This window comes from Mustela erminea, chromosome 6, assembly GCF_009829155.1.
Source record: "Mustela erminea isolate mMusErm1 chromosome 6, mMusErm1.Pri, whole genome shotgun sequence".
Classification (NCBI taxonomy): domain Eukaryota; kingdom Metazoa; phylum Chordata; class Mammalia; order Carnivora; family Mustelidae; genus Mustela; species Mustela erminea.
Window position 1 is genome coordinate 102,897,633 of NC_045619.1, and position 13,215 is coordinate 102,910,847.

Below are 13,215 nucleotides of genomic sequence, written 5' to 3' on the forward strand. Positions count from 1 at the left end.
TATCTTTGTTTCCACATCAATGTTGAACTTAATTGAATACCAATCCATGAAATCTTATGGGCCCTGCAGTGAACTGAATTAGGATTGTGAATGAAAGTATGTGTGTGTGTGGGTGGGGGGGTGGGGGGCGTCTGTGTGTTGACCAGAGAAGGGAAAGTGTTGAAAGAGCTCACCTTTCTGACTCAGGATCTCGCATTTGTTGACAATACCGTGCTGCCTCCTGTGGCCAGTACCACCCAACTTGGCACTGAAGTATTCTTGAGTGGTTTCGCACATTAGTTCTCTCCCTCTGAAAGCAGACAACAGAGATTATACTCTGATTTTTCCAAGTGCTTATTTCAGTGTAAAAAAGGGCTGACTGATTGCTGTGGATTGGCAGATTTCATTTACTAAGTGTTAAGCACCAGCATGCCTTAGACTTACCATGTGACCGAGTGTCAGATATCAGACAGCGCCCAGTATAAAAATCACCCATGAGGAGGAGCTGACTTAGCCCCTAGAAATTTCTGGTATTCATGACTTTTTATTTTTGTCTTTGGTAGGCAGAAAAAATTAGGGAGCTAAGGCTATTTGGTTTGTCATCGGGGAATTAGGAGGAATGGTATAGGAAAGCAGCAGTTATAAGTGTCCTAGGAATTTGGGTAGACATGTTTATGGGGTTGGCATTTTGAAGGCTGGATAGAAATACTATTGTGTGTGTGTGTGTGTGTGTGTGTGTATAAGAATGTTTTCAAGGACCTATGCTAGGAACTTCTAGAAAGACAAGAAAGTGTGGAAAGAAGAAAAAAAACCCGTGACATTTAATTTTTCGCAATAGATTATATTTTTAAGAGGAAAAAATACGGATATTGCTGTAACTACAGTTAGAGCATCTTTTCTGCACCTGCTTAACTATGACCCTGGGCAAACAGGGACAGGTGAACATTAAGATAGGAAACCAAGTCAAAGAGCTGTGCATGTCACAACGACACCATCACCACCACTCCAACCTCATGACTCAAAGACCATTAATTACATCAGTGTTTGGCCCAATATGAGCCCATGCTGGGAATTATTAGTCAGACATTGTTTTCACCTCAGATGGCATGATGGATGGGATTGAGACTTTAAATAAGCAGAATGTATATGATTCCTAAAAAAGACCATGATTCAGGTGCCATGTAGTGGCCCTAAAAAGCAATTAACATGGCACCTTTGTAGCTCAGTGGGTTGAGCCTCTGCCTTCGGCTCAGGTCATGATCCCAGGGTCCTGGGATCGGGGCCTGCATTGGGTTCTCTGCTTGGTGGGAAACCTGCTCCCCTTCCTCTCTCTCTGCCTGCCTCTCTGTCTACTTGTGATCTTATAAATAAATAATAAAATCTTAAAAAAATAAATAATAAAATCTTAAAAAAAAAAAGCAAATAACACCCTTGAAAAGATTGCGAATGGTGAATTTTTAAAATTTTGTTTTATCACCACTTATGAGCATTCCGCCTTCTCGGTAGTCCAGGCTAATGGGAACGGCAACACTAGAGACGGCCAACTTGCATTGCTAAATACTGGGAGTCTGTGCTTATGTGTGAATGTGTGTCTGTATGTGAGGGTAAAACACACAAAGGGGGAGGATGAATAGAGAAAAAATATATGCCCTTGATTTTGAAGAGCATTTAATAATGCAGATATAGCTACTTACTGCTTGAGCTCCTGTAACTGCACAGTCAAATTCTCTCATTCTTAGGACTTTTTGAGCATGGCTACATCCTTTTCTCAGAGGAAGAAAAGATGCAGGCTTAGGTTCAGGTCAGATTTTATTGTTTCATAATTGATCTAGACAGAAGGAAGTTTTTAAATTAGGCTTCACATAATGAGCCAGAATTTATGAAATGCCCCTTGGATCCATCACCAGATACTTTTAAGAGAGAATTAATCATAGACCCCAGAGAAAAATGCTGCTGGAGGGGAAACTCGAGGGAGAGGGACACGGTTAAGCTTGGCAGAAGGAGAGGAAGAGAAAAGTGGATGGAGAACAGAAGCAAAGCACCACATGACCTCATCTCCCTAGTCCTGAATTCCTTCATAGTCTCTACTCTGCTTTCCGGAGGGACCCGGCAAGTCTCTCACTCTTCCAATCTACCCTGAACACTATAGTCCTATTAATCCTCCTAAATCACTGCTCCCTTCTCATCGCTCCCCTTCTAAAGAGTCAGAGGTGACTCCCTATTGCCTGCTAAATCAAATCTGGCCTCTCTGCCTCACTTGCATTGACTTCCGGAATTCAGCCCTCCCCAGCCCGTCCAGCAGCTCCCAACCAGCAGCTCTGTCTCAGCAGCCCGGACTCCTCACTGTGTCCTGCACAAATCAGGGCTTTCCCACGTCTAGTCTATGCTTTTGCTCTGCGGTTCTCCTGATGGGACTATTGTTCTGCTTTGCTCTACCCAGCCTCCCTCTCTGACCCCTAGGGCCTAGGTCAAGCCCCACCCTCTCCAAAAATGTGGCTATCTGACTACTCCAGTCCTCTCTGAAGTCTCTTCTCCGAATCCAGTGATGTGCTGGTAGACATTTAACAATGGGCTCTCAGGGGTGCGGGAGTGAGGGAATAAGTGCATTCATAATCATCCATGAGTTCATTATAGAGTTCATTATAGATTTTAGTGATATAAAGAATGTGTAGTACACAATTTACAAATAATAAGATATATAATGCTTTCTATTGTAAGTTCCGTGTAGTGAATTTCTTTCTGTAAAATGCTTTCACTGATGCTTGTTAAACTTTTGTATCTGTAGCCAACCTATGATTGCGATTAACAAACAAGCATTGTTCTGATATGAATACTGGTTGACACTTTAATGGGTAAAATAAATGTGAAACAACAGAGACATATGTCACAGCTTCGCATGCTTGTCAATGGCGCAAGAGGCTTTCCTGAATTAGATAATAGTTTTCAAATGCTCAGGGTGTGTGCATGTGTGTTATTCATGGTGTAATGATTATAGACACTCCTAATTTAATTTGCGTTAACATTTTATCCATCACTATGCTAAGTCTAGATAATCAACAAAGCAGTAAACCAACACTTGATTTGTAGCATTCGCCAATTTGTGTTGTGTCAATAGTCCTGCCATGGCCAATTTCAAGCTCCCAGTGTGATTTTACTGAATGTGATGTTGGGAGATGTGCAACAACCCATTATTATATAGTGTTTCCCCCATACTTCCTCTGGATACAACCTCAGGTGCACAGATAACAGGAAGATGTGACATAATTAGAAGGTGATGAATTTTGAGTATTCATAAATTTTGTTTTGAATATATTGAACTGCAAGCTTATATAATGTAATTTTCAATATTGGCTGACAAAATTCCTCAAGTTCAAGAATAGGGCCTCATCAGCCAGTTCAAGCTGTCAGTACGAATCAACTGTATCACACCACTGTCTGACTTCAGTAGCTAGAAAATTAAGTGCCGGGCATCATGAGAGGAACTGAGGTAAAGAGATGAAAAACCCATCCTCGTCCCCAAGGAATTCACAATCCACTGGAGATGACAGATAAGCCAACAGATAATGACAATGGATTTGGACTACAGTGGAGGCATGACGAGACTTCTAGGGATTATGGAAGCCCAGAGAGAGGAGGCTATTATTAACTCATGGTGGTGATCAAGTGGGTGACACAGAGGAGATGATTTTACATAGAACTCAGAAAGATTATGAGGAATGTATCAGGCGGAGTAGATAGGGCTGGACCTTTCAGGCATGAAAGAGGAAGCAGGTGTACAAAGACCCATGTTAATGCAATACTGGGTAATTTGGCTTTCCTGGAGATGCAGAGATGGAGATAGGCATGGCTGGAGGTGGAGAACAGTCAGACATGAAACTGTTTGGGAAGGCTGGAAGCTGATTTGAAAACACTCATAATCATGACCATACACTCAGTGTTTAATTACTCCCTATTTTCCCCTTGGTGTATATTTTCAAAATGTTTCTTCTCATAAAGATAAATCTTCATTTTCACCCATAACTTACTCATTTGTCTGTCCTACTGACTGTGCAGAGAGCCAGAGGAACTTTTTGGATTGTTGGCACATGGGACCTTTGTGGAACTTTTTTTCTTTTCTTCTTGAATGTTTCAGTTCCTTTGATTTCTTTTTTCCCAGACAATGGGACATAAGATCTTTGTTCCCCATTATTTAGGCAGGCCAACAGAGAAGGTCCCGAGAAGTGAAAAGTTAAAAGAATCTTGAAAATCAAATATTTTCTATCTTTCAGGGCCACACCACTGGCCAGTGGCAGGACTAGATGAAAGATCTGGGGGTTTTTTGTTTTTGTTTCTTTTTGTGTGCAGGCGTCTGCCCACTAAACCAATGATTCCACCTTAATACCAAATCTCAGCCACATGTCATTCACTCTCCTGAATGATTCCGTAGTTTCCTGTGACATGGTGATGTCGGAAATATTCAAAATATAAAAGAACATTTAGCAAACCAGAGAACTGTGTCAGTTGGCCTAAAAAGTTGAGCCAGTTTGAGCAGGGAGCACATAAAATATCTAAAAAACAGTCAGAATCTTGTCAGAAACATTTGGAAACCAAAACCTTTGAACTCAGAGCTGTAAAGGGGAGATCTTAAAAAATTGTTTTGCTTTGTATGTGTTCAGTATATTCAATTAATATGTGAGCTTGGTTTCCAAACATATGGAAGAGATTTTTCATCAAAAGAAAGACTTTATACTAGGTTTCAAATTTCTAGTTGTTGCCAGTCACTTGATATAAAATATCTGATTTTCAAGATCTTTTTAAAGCCAAGTAGAAAAGTAGATAAAATTGCTTTCCATTCTGAAGTGGGATGGAGGTGTATATGTGGGGCTTATAGGGGACAGTCGCCTTGGTGACAATGTTACAAATCAGTAATGGCTGAGAAGATGAGACAGACTAAGTGGCAGGTAAGCATGCTCACTTTCCTACCAGGAAGGCTGATGAATCCTGCAGGGAAAGGTTTTTTGTTGCCATGGTGAATGGTAAGCGTCCAGGAGGAAGAAAGCTGTGGAAACACTTGAGAAAATCCCCTGAAGCTACACGGCTAGAAGTATCAGGACTAACTGCAAGGAAGAAGTGGTAGGATGCATTTTCATGGCTGTATTGAAACATCTCTTCAGCATCAGTTGACAAGTAGAAAACCTACCTTCCCATTTATCTTCACAGTTCTCAAATGGTCCCATTTGGTTTCCCAACCAACCATCCAGTATGATATGCAAAAATCTCTTCATGCTCAAGAGATGGAATAAAGGGAAAAGGGAGTGATCTGCCTTCACCTTGGCAAGAGGTATTGTTGTCAAATCCACTCACAGTTCGGTCCTTGATAATGGAGACCATGCCTAAGTCTGGGTGGGCTCTTATTTTGTGTTGTGTGTCCCTACAGTGTAGTAGTTATTACATTGCTTTGCAACTTCCTGTTTACTGATCTCTTCTTCTACCGGACTGCAAGCGCCTTGATATGAGTTGTTGCCTCTCATCCATTTCTAACTCCAAATACAAGCTTTTACACTAAAGACTTTAATAAAAATAGTATGAATGCATTTTTAAAAATGAATTAACTCTAGGAAAATAATTTTCCTTTCTCAATTTTTCAATTTTTAAGATGAAGCATTGGTGTAAATTTCCTTCCAACTGTCATATTTCATGCATTTCTCTATGACTCCTCTCTCTTCCACTCTAACATACTTTCATTGGGTCAGAAATCATGTCTTCAACTGCTCAAGAAAGTCTCTTTATGGGCTGTCAACTAATACTGATTAGGAAGCTAAATCCTGACTATATATGTTCTTTGCCTTCATGTATTCAGATGAGGGTAGAAAAAAGGTGGATGTAAAAAGTATCCAGAAGTAAAAACAAAACAGAAGACAGCAAAAACAAAAACTTTTTTTAAATTTTAAAGTTTTAAAATTTAAATCCAATTAATTAACAAATAATGTATTATTAGTTTCAGAGGTAGAGGTCAATGACTCATCATTTTTAAAAATTAACATATAGTGTATTATTAGCCCCAGTGGTACAGGTCTGTGAATTGTCAGGCTTACATACTTCACAGCACTCACCATAGCACATACCCTCCCCAATGTCGATAACCCAACCACCTGCTCCATAACTCTTTCCCCATCAACAACCCTCAGTTTGTTTTGTGAGATTAAGGGTCCCTTATGGTTTATCTCCCTTCTGATACCATCTTGTTTCATTTTTTCCTTCCCTACCCCTCAAACTGCCCACTTTGCCTCTCAAATTCCTCATATCAGGAGATCATATGATAATTGTCTTTCTTTGATGAATTTATTTTGCTTAGAATAATACCCTCTAGTTCCATCCACATTGTTGCAAATGGAAAGATTTCATTTTTGATGGCTGCAAAATATTCATATATATACATATGTATATACATATGTATATACATATATATATATATACCACATCTTCTTTACCCATTCATCTGTTGATGGGTATCTAGGTTCTTTCCATAGTTTGGCTACTGTGGACATTGTTGCTATAAACATTCAGGTGCACATGCCCCTTCAGTCACTACATTTGTATCTTAGGGTAAATACGCAGTAGTGTGATTGCTGGGTCGTAGGGTAGCTCTATTTTCAACATTTTGAGGAACCTCCATACTGTTTTCCAGAGTGGCTGCACCAGCTTGCCTTCCCATCAACAGTGTAGGAGGGTTCTCCTTTTTCTACATCCTCGCCAACATCTGTAGTTTTCTGACCTGATGATTTTAGCCATTCTGAATGGTGTGAGATGGTATCTCACCATGGTTTTGATTTGTATTTCCTTGATGCTGAGTGATGTGGAGCACTTTTTCATGTATCTATTGGTGATTTGGATGTCTTTTTTGCAGAAATGTCTGTTCAGGTCTTCTGTCCATTTCTTGATTGGATTATTTATTCTTTGAGTGTTGAGTTTGATGAGTTCTTTTATAGATTTTGGATACTAGCCCTTTATCTGATATGTCATTAGCCAATATCTTCTCCCATTTTGTCAGTTGTCTTTTGGTTTTGTTGATTGTTTCCTTTGCTGTGCAAATGCTTTTGATCTTGATGAAGTCCCAATAGTTCATTTTTTTCCTTGCTTCTAACCCCATCTTCTAACACTTTGGTGATGTTTCTAGGAAGAAGTTGCTGTGGCTGAGGTCAAAGAAGTTGCTGCATGTGTTCTCCTTAAGGATTTTGATGGATTCATTTCTCACAGAGGTCTTTCATCCATTTTGAGTCTATTTTCATGTGTGGTGTAAGGAAATGGTCCAGTTTCATTTTTCTGCATGTGACTGTCCAATTTTCCCAACACCATTTCTTGAGACTATCTTTTTCCCCTTGGACATTCTTTCCTACTTTGCCAAAGGTTAGTTGACCATAGAGTTGAGGGTCTATTTTTGGGTTCTCTATTCTGTTCCATTATCTATATGTCTGTTTTTGTGCCAGTGCAGTACTGTCTTGATGATTACAGCTTTGTAATAGAGCTTGAAGTCTGGAATTGTGAAGCCACCAACTTTGGCTTTCTTTTTCAACATTCCTCTGGCTATTTGAGGTCTTTTCTGGTTCCATATAAATTTTAGGATTATTTGTCCCATTCCTTTGAAAAAAAATGATGGTATTTTGATAGCGATTTTATTAAACATGTACATTGCTTCAGGTAGCATAGACATTTTCACGATATTTGTTCTTCCAATCCACGAGCATGGGACATTTCTCCATTTCTTTGTGTCTTCTTCAATTTCTTTCATGAGAACTTTATAGTTTTCTGAGTACAGCTTTTTTTTCTCTTTGGTTAGGTTTATTCCTAGGTATCTTATGGTTTTGGGTGCAATTGTAAATAGGATTGAGTCCTTAATTTCTCTTTCTTCTGTTTTGTTGTTGGTATATAGAAATGTAACTGATTTCTGTGCATTGATTTTATATCCTGACACTTTACTGAATTCCTGTACAAGTTCTAGCAGTTTTGGAGTGGAGTCTTTTGGGTTTTCCACATAAAGTATCATATCATCTGCAAAGAGTGATAGTTTGACTTCTTCTTTGCTGATTTGGATGCTTTTAATTTCTTTTTGTTGTCTGATTGCTAAGGCTAGGACTTCTAATACTATGTTGAATAGCAGTGGTGATAATGGGCTTCCCTGCTTGTGTTCCTGACCTTAGTGGAAAAGCTCTCAAGTTTTCTCCATTGAGAATGAGGGTTTTTCATAGATGGCTTTTTTCATAGATGGCTTTGATGATATTGAGGTGTGTACCCTCTATCCCTGCACTTTGAAGAGTTTTTATGAAGAAAGGGTGTGTACTTTGTCAAATGCTTTTTCAGCATCTATTGAGAGTATCATGTGTTTCCTGTTCTTTCTTTTATTAATGTCCTGTATCACATTGATTAATTTGCAGATGTTGAACCACCCTCACAGCCATGGAATAAATCCAAATTGTTCATGGTGAATCATCCTTTTAATGTACTGTTGGATCCTATTGGCTAGTATTTTGGTGAGAATTTTTGCATCCGTGTTCACCAGGATATTGGTCTGTAATTCTCTTTTCTGATGGGGTCTTTGTCTAGTTTTGGGATCAAGGTAATGCTGGCCTCATAAAAAGAGTTTGGAAGTTTTCCTTCTATTTCTATTTTTTGGAACAGTTTCAGGAGAATAGGTATTGATTCTTCTTTTTTTTTTATTTTATTTATTTCCAGCATAACAGTATTCATTATTTTTGCACCACACCCCGTGCTCCATGCAATCCGTGCCCTCTATAATACCCACCACCTGGTACCCTAACCTCCCACCCCCCGTCCCTTCAAAACCCTCAGATTGTTTTTCAGAGTCCATAGTCTCTCATGGTTCACCTCCCCTTCCAATTTCCCCCAACTCCCTTCTCCACTCTAAGTCCCCATGTCCTCCATGCTATTTGTTATGCTCCACAAATAAGTGAAACCATATGATAATTGACTCTCTCTGCTTGACTTATTTCACTCAGCATAATCTCTTCCAGTCCCGTCCATGTTGCTACAAAAGTTGGGTATTCATCCTTTCTGATGGAGGCATAATACTCTATCCCCAGGGGTACAGGTCTGTGAATCACCAGGTTTACACACTTCACAGCACTCACCAAAGCACATACCCTCCCCAATGTCCATAATCCTACCCCCTTCTCCCAAACCCCCTCCCCCCAGCAACCCTCAGTTTGTTTTGTGAGATTAAAAGTCACTTATGGTTTGTCTCCCTCCCAATCCCATCTTGTTTCATTTATTCTTCTCCTACCCACTTAAGCCCCCATGTTGCATCACCACTTCCTCATATCAGGGAGATCATATGATAGTTGTCTTTCTCTGCTTGACTTATTTCGCTAAGCATGATACGCTCTAGTTCCATCCATGTTGTCGCAAATGGCAAGATTTCATTTCTTTTGATGGCTGCATAGTATTCCATTGTGTATATATACCACATCTTCTTGATCCATTCATCTGTTGATGGACATCTAGGTTCTTTCCATAGTTTGGCTATTGTGGACATTGCTGCTATAAACATTCGGGTGCACGTGCCCCTTTGGATCACTACGTTTGTATCCTTAGGGTAAATACTCAATAGTGCAATTGCTGGGTCATAGGGCAGTTCTATTTTCAACATTTTGAGGAACCTCCATGCTGTTTTCCAGAGTGGCTGCACCAGCTTGCATTCCCACCAACAGTGTAGGAGGGTTCCCCTTTCTCCGCATCCTCGCCAGCATCTGTCATTTCCTGACTTGTTAATTTTAGCCATTCTGACTGGTGTGAGGTGATATCTCATTGTGGTTTTGATTTGTATTTCCCTGATGCCGAGTGATATGGAGCACTTTTTCATGTGTCTGTTGGCCATCTGGATGTCTTCTTTGAAGAAATGTCTGTTCATGTCCTCTGCCCATTTCTTGATTGGATTATTTGTTCTTTGGGTGTTGAGTTTGCTAAGTTCTTTATAGATTCTGGACACTAGTCCTTTATCTGATATGTCATTTGCAAATATCTTCTCCCATTCTATCAGTTGTCTTTTGATTTTGTTAACTGTTTCCTTTGCTGTGCAAAAGCTTTTGATCTTGATGAAATCCCAATAGTTCATTTTTGCCCTTGCTTCCCTTGCCTTTTGCGTTGTTCCTAGGAAGATGTTGCTGCGGTTGAGGTCAAAGAGGTTGCTGCCTGTGTTCTCCTCAAGGATTTTGATGGATTCCTTTCGCACATTGAGGTCCTTCATCCATTTTGAGTCTATTTTCGTGTGTGGTGTAAGGAAATGGTCCAATTTCATTTTTCTGCATGTGGCTGTCCAATTTTCCCAGCACCATTTATTGAAGAGGCTGTCTTTTTTCCATTGGACATTCTTTCCTGCTTTGTCGAAGATTAGTTGACCATAGAGTTGAGGGTCTATTTCTGGGCTCTCTATTCTGTTCCATTGATCTATGTGTCTGTTTTTGTGCCAGTACCATGCTGTCTTGATGACGACAGCTTTGTAATAGAGCTTGAAGTCCGGAATTGTGATGCCACCAACGTTGGCTTTCTTTTTCAATATCCCTTTGGCTATTCGAGGTCTTTTCTGGTTCCATATAAATTTTAGCATTATTTGTTCCATTTCTTTGAAAAAGATGGATGGTACTTTGATAGGAATTGCATTAAATGTGTAGATGGCTTTAGGTAGCATAGACATTTTCACAATATTTATTCTTCCAATCCAGGAGCATAGAACATTTTTCCATTTCTTTGTGTCTTCCTCAATTTCTTTCATGAGTACTTTATAGTTTTCTGAGTATAGATTCTGTGTCTCTTTGGTTAGGTTTATTCCTAGGTATCTTATGGTTTTGGGTGCAATTGTAAATGGGATTGACTCCTTAATTTCTCTTTCTTCTGTCTTGCTGTTGGTGTAGAGAAATGCAACTGATTTCTGTGCATTGATTTTATATCCTGACACTTTACTGAATTCCTGTATAAGTTCTAGCAGTTTTGGAGTGGAGTCTTTTGGGTTTTCCACATATAGTATCATATCATCTGCGAAGAGTGATAATTTGACTTCTTCTTTGCCGATTTGGATGCCTTTAATTTCCTTTTGTTGTGTGATTGCTGAGGCTAGGACCTCTAGTACTATGTTGAATAGCAGTGGTGATAATGGACATCCCTGCCGTGTTCCTGACCTTAGCGGAAAAGCTTTCAGTTTTTCTCCATTGAGAATGATATTTGCGGTGGGTTTTTCATAGATGGCTTTGATGATATTGAGGTATGTGCCCTCTATCCCTACACTTTGAAGAGTTTTGATCAGGAAGGGATGCTGTACTTTGTCAAATGCTTTTTCAGCATCTATTGAGAGTATCATATGGTTCTTGTTCTTTCTTTTATTGATGTGTTGTATCACATTGACTGATTTGCGGATGTTGAACCAACCTTGCAGCCCTGGAATAAATCCCACTTGGTCGTGGTGAATAATCTTTTTAATGTACTGTTGAATCCTATGGGCTAGTATTTTGTTGAGTATTTTCGCATCTGTGTTCATCAAGGATATCGGTCTATAGCTCTCTTTTTTGGTGGGATCCTTCTCTGGTTTTAGGATCAAGGTGATGCTGGCCTCATAAAATGAGTTTGGAAGTTTTCCTTCCATTTCTATTTTTTGGAACAGTTTCAGGAGAATAGGAATTAGTTCTTCTTTAAATGTTTGGTAGAATTCCCCCGGGAAGCCGTCTGGCCCTGGGCTTTTGTTTGTTTGGAGATTTTTAATGACTGTTTCAATCTCCTTACTGGTTATGGGTCTGTTCAGGCTTTCTATTTCTTCCTGGTTCAGTTGTGGTAGTTTATATGTTTCTAGGAATGCATCCATTTCTTCCAGATTGTCAAATTTATTGGCGTAGAGTTGCTCATAGTATGTTCTTATAATAGTTTGTATTTCTTTGGTGTTAGTTGTGATCTCTCCTCTTTCATTCATGATTTTATTTATTTGGGTCCTTTCTCTTTTCTTTTTGATAAGTCGGGCCAGGGGTTTATCAATTTTATTAATTCTTTCAAAGAACCAGCTCCTAGTTTCGTTGATTTGTTCTATTGTTTTTTTGGTTTCTATTTCATTGATTTCTGCTCTGATCTTTATGATTTCTCTTCTCCTGCTGGGCTTAGGGTTTCTTTCTTGTTCTTTCTCCAGCTCCTTTAGGTGTAGGGTTAGGTTGTGTACCTGAGACCTTTCTTGTTTCTTGAGAAAGGCTTGTACCGCTATATATTTTCCTCTCAGGACTGCCTTTGTTGTGTCCCACAGATTTTGAACCGTTGTATTTTCATTATCATTTGTTTCCATGATTTTTTTCAATTCTTCTTTAATTTCCCGGTTGACCCATTCATTCTTTAGAAGGATGCTGTTTAGTCTCCATGTATTTGGGTTCTTTCCAAACTTCCTTTTGTGGTTGAGTTCTAGCTTTAGAGCATTGTGGTCTGAAAATATGCAGGGAATGATCCCAATCTTTTGATACCGGTTGAGTTCTGATTTAGGACCGAGGATGTGATCTATTCTGGAGAATGTTCCATGTGCACTAGAGAAGAATGTGTATTCTGTTGCTTTGGGATGAAATATTCTGAATATATCTGTGATGTCCATCTGGTCCAGTGTGTCGTTTAAGGCCTTTATTTCCTTGCTGATCTTTTGCTTGGATGATCTGTCCATTTCAGTGAGGGGAGTGTTAAAGTCCCCTACTATTATTGTATTATTGTTGATGTGTTTCTTTGATTTTGTTATTAATTGGTTTATATAGTTGGCTGCTCCCACGTTGGGGGCATAGATATTTAAAATTGTTAAATCTTCTTGTTGGACAGACCCTTTGAGTATGATATAGTGTCTTTCCTCATCTCTTATTATAGTCTTTGGCTTAAAATCTAATTGATCTGATATAAGGATTGCCACTCCTGCTTTCTTCTGATGTCCATTAGCATGGTAAATTCTTTTCCACCCCCTCACTTTAAATCTGGATGTGTCTTCGGGCTTAAAATGAGTTTCTTGGAGGCAACATATAGATGGGTTTTGTTTTTTTATCCATTCTGATACCCTGTGTCTTTTGACAGGGGCATTTAGCCCATTAACATTCAGGGTAACTATTGAGAGATATGAATTTAGTGCCATTGTATTGCCTGTAAGTTGACTGTTACTGTATATGGTCTCTGTTCCTTTCTGATCTACCACTTGTAGGCTCTCTCTTTGCTTAGAGGACCCCTTTCAATATTTCCTGTAGA